Consider the following 4,860-nt stretch of genomic DNA (forward strand, 5'->3'; position numbering starts at 1 on the left):
AGACCGGCGGGGCGGGGTTACTCGGACAGATTGCCGCCCCCTTCCCTGACTGATTGCTCATTCCTCCAATCAGCGGCGGGCCTTGTTTACTGTACTTCTGTTCCTAGAAGTGGAAGACTCCGCCCTTCGATAGCTCAACAACCAATCAGAGAAAGAGGCGGGGGAAAAAAACCGTTCTCGGAACTGAAGAACGGAACAAACAAGTACAAGACGTGGGGGTCGCAGGGGTGGGCGGGGCTAGGAAGGGATGTTGCCGGGCATAGAATAAGCATCGAGGTACCTGATTGGGTCGTGGGTTAACCCAGTCAGCGCCGCGCTACTTTTGCTGCGTCAACTAGTGACTGCAGTGCAGCCCCCTGTAGTACATTGTGTGCCCTTCACTGCAGTCACGTCCCATTCAGTCCTTCATTCATTCCTTCTGCTCCTCTTACACTTTCAAGGAACCCATTGAAATCCCTGAATTTACCTCAGTGCATTATTTATGAGGTAGTAAAATGTCCCATGTGTGAGAAACTAAACCTGTAAACATGCCCTGAGGTAAACACTGACTGTACTGTGCTAAACACTGATCTCAAAGCAATAAAAATTCTAATCCTGAGGTAAATGTGACAAAATCTGACATAAAAGACATGAAAATTATAATCTGAGGCAAATTTCTCTTAAAGGCCTAGCTAAAAAATCACAGAAATGACTGGACGATGACATTTCTGAGGTAAATTTGACTTGCAGGATGCAAAATATCACATAAAAGACACAACAATTATATTTTCTAGACAGGTCTTACTTGTTAAGGTGACTTAATATCGAATACAAGACATGAAAATAATATTTTTGAGGGAAATTTTACTCGTAGGTGACAAAATATCACACAAATGACAAAAAAATTATATTAAACACATGGAATACGTGAAAAGTATATTTCTGAGGTAAATTTTATTTCCAGGGTTACACATGATCAAATAAAAGACAAGAAAATGATATTTTTGAGGTAAATATCACAGAAATGACAAGACAATTAGGCTGCGATCACCGACATCTGCGTCACACGTTTAACACATGCGTTTTTCAAACAGCTGAAGAGATTTGCATAAGGCTGGCGGCACACGTGGCGTTTTAAAAGCGTTTTTGGCCCGTTTTTAAGCAGTCCATCAATAAAATGCATGCGTTTTTTAACGGACTGCTTAAACGGACTGCATCCGTTTTTTGAAAAAGCATGCGTTTTTGTCAGTTTTTCTGAAATTGCGCAATAAAAAACGGACAAAAAACTCATGCGTTTTCAAAAAAATGGACGCGTTTTTATGGCGCCTGACTGATTAGTTCTGTCTGCGCATTAATTACTTACAGCCGTGCGCCACTTTAATACATCGGGCTGTGCTTTCCGTAGTCTGATTTCAACCGACTGTCAAGGTTGCAACAGAATTAACAAATTCCCCCCAAAACGCATGTGTTAAACGCATGCGTTTGTAAACGGACTGCTTAAAAACGCGCCAAAAACGTGTTTAAAACGCCACGTGTGCCATCACCCTTTGGGTGCGTTCACACTTTCCGTTTTTGAGATGCAGTATTTGAAGCCCAAAGCAGGTGTGGATCATAAAATGGGTGAGAACAATGATCCTCTTTTTTTTCACTCCGCTCCTGGTTTGGACATCAAAAACTGCATCTCAAAAACTGAACGTGTGAACGCACCTTCTGGATTACGTCTCAAAACTCAAATCAAAATGTGGCGAAGAAGTAAATATATTGGGTTCGGAAATCACAGACATATTATACAGATATTCCCAGTTCTCTGTAGGTTCCCTCCGGCTGATATTCCCCCTGTAGCGCGGACATGTAAGGACTTGTGCCCCTGTTCAGCTTTGTCCATTATCCGTATGTAAATGGCTCCCATTCGGAGGTGATATTCTTCTATTTGGGCTCTATACACATGAACGCTGGGGCCGTGTTCGAATTTGCATTTTGAAATGGAATACAACAGCTGAAAGAGATTACACTGCTGTTAACATTTGTGTTTACAAAATACTGTGTTAACGCAGCGCCGTTAACACTGCACAAAAAAAAACCCATGAATGCAAATGTCAACAGCAATGTAATTAGGCAAATCTCCTCTCCTCCGCTGCTGTTTTGTACATCAAAACGCATTGTAAACGTCACGTGTGAACGCAGCCTGAATTTGTGCGTCTTTCATCCGTTAATTCAAGGGACGGAATACTTTTACTGATACGGCGGACACCTCTTGTTTGCAGGAGCGCTGTATTACCGAAAATAACACAACGACTATATTATTTTCCACCAGATAAAAGTCTAAACTGAGCCCAAGGAAAACAATTCTGGGTAAAACCTGTTTTTCACTGTATACTGTAGTCTGATATCAACTATTACAGATAATTAGATGTATACTGCATGATGAGAGTTGTGCTCCATGACAACTGGAGCATAAACCACAGACCTCAGTGTTACCAGAGTCCCTCTGTGCTGTTGCTTCACAGGTTGTTACACTGTACAGGAGCACTTCTCCTCAAATGATCGACGGTACTTTCGCAGGCCATCCGTCATCAGCTTGTAAGGTCGATGACAGTAGAAAGGGACTATTCCAGCAGGAGCAGCACGGGTCAGGGGCAGCACGGGTCAGTGGCCCCGGCAGGGAACTATTATGGGCTACACTTTAATTTTGCTGAGCCAAACCCTTGTTTGCACGTCAGAGAATGACTTACACAGCAATTCCTTCATCTAGTGTTGTTATTCACATTTCTAGAGATAATAAGAGAACCTGTCAGCAGGTGTGACCCCACAGATTACAGCCAGTGTTATGTATTGCCCCTGGAGAGATGTGTAATCATAGATGTGCATGTTGTTAGTAGCAGCAGGACTGTGATATTTTGATTTACATCCCAGGATTGTAGTGCATTGGAGAGGAGTCCTCACACTGCTGTGCTCTGTGCTCTCTTTATCCTGTGTAAGGTGTAATCCGTGGAGAGATGTATAATCATTCATACCTTTCTGTATGTGGTTAGTAGCAGCAGGACTGTTAAATATGAATTTATATTATTATTCTCCAACTGCTCTGGGGTCATGTCCTCACACTGCTGTGCTCTGCCAGTGTTGGCTGTTGTCCCTGGTAGTGATTGGATTTCTGGCTCTTCTTAGTGAGCTGGCTCATTAGGCTCCGCTCGCTAAGAAGAGCCGGCTCTTCTGGCTCCTGAACTTAAAGGGGTTGTCTACTTTCAGCAAATAATTGATATTGTTTGTGTAAGGAAAAGTTATACAATTTTCCAATATACTCTCTGTATCCATTCCTTCCCGGTTTCTAGATCTCTGCTTGCTTTGCTTCTATAGAAACCTTCTACGTTTACTTCCTTTAACCTCTTAGTTTCACTACACGGAATCCACCAGAAAATTGTAACAAATAAAAGGAAACATTTTGCATCCAATCCTTCCATCACCTAGATGTGTAATACAGGCAGTCCTCGGGTTACGTACAGGTTCTATAGGTTTGTTCTTAAGTTGAATTTGTATGTAAGTCGAAACTGTATATTTTATAATTGTAGCTTCAGACAAAAACATTTTTCGCCCCAGTGACAATCGGAGTTTCAAAATTTTTTGCTGTAATGGGAACAAGGATTATCAATAAAGCTTCATTACAGACACCTTACAGCTGATCATTGCAGCCTGGGACTGGGGTCGTCTGTAAGTCGGGGTTCTTAAGTAGGAGACAACCTGTACTCTTCCCCTGTATATGAACAGGTTATACACATGTTATGTATAGGATAGGAATGTGTCCACCCCAGGATGACCTGCAGCACAGCCCCCCCCCCCCCCCCCCCCCCCCCGGTCATCCAGCCTGGCCCACCCTCCACATCCGCCTCCCTCTGACTCTTTCCCTTTTTGTCCACAGACATTTCCAGGAACACTCAGTGACATTGAGTACAGACTCATCCATCTCTCCAGAGAAACCAACAAACAACCACATCACACATCACACATCACACATCACGGCCCTCGTGTCCTCACCAGCCAATCAGGAGTCAGCTGGGATTGAGAATTGGCTGGATGCCAAAACATCTCGGTCACACCCACTTTTTTTTTTTTCTATTAGGGATGAATTTTTTTTCAGGAAAAGTTACAATAACAACATCCAAGAAATGCTGACTAGCAGCAGAATTCCTGCAGCCGGGGAGGCGTTCACTTTCAGTTTGCAGACATGAATACAAAGTACATTGTTATGGATTTGTTTTTGGGCAGAAACTGTGACAAAATCCAGTCAATTTCTGAGCAGGTTTAACAGGGAAAACCACTGAACTGCTTTTGTAATTTCTGTGGATTTTCCACTTGTAATTTTGAGGTTGTAAAATTGGACCCATATTTCTCCTTTGAGGACAACCTGTTAGGCTGGGGGAGGACACAGAGAGGGACAGCAGTGGATCGCTCCTGCAAACCACAGTAGGAGCATTGTGGGGCTGCTAAAAGCGTTTAGCAGCTGATACCTGCGGGGCCCCTGGAGCATGTCTGCTCTTGTGTGCAGGGCCGGATATATAGCGCCAGATGCCGGGGCCCCATAGATAGAGGACTGTAACTGGGGCCTGGCGCAAGTGCTCCAGGAGAGCCAATGTAGATCCGGCCCTGATTGTGGATAAGACAGAACATGCTGTGATTCAAAGTGACCTGTGCAAAAGGCTAACTTGAGTCCCAACACAAAGGGGCTCATTTACTTACCCGTTCCCGCGGAGTTCACAAAAGTGCATTGTCCGTGTATAATACATTGTGCCGCGATTCACTAAGATGGTGCGCCCGATATCCTGCATGTGTCGCTTCCCTGCTCAGGTCCCCGGAGTTCACCTTCTTCTTCCTGGTGCATGTAAGTGC

This window comes from Engystomops pustulosus, chromosome 5 (assembly GCF_040894005.1).
Source record: "Engystomops pustulosus chromosome 5, aEngPut4.maternal, whole genome shotgun sequence".
Classification (NCBI taxonomy): domain Eukaryota; kingdom Metazoa; phylum Chordata; class Amphibia; order Anura; family Leptodactylidae; genus Engystomops; species Engystomops pustulosus.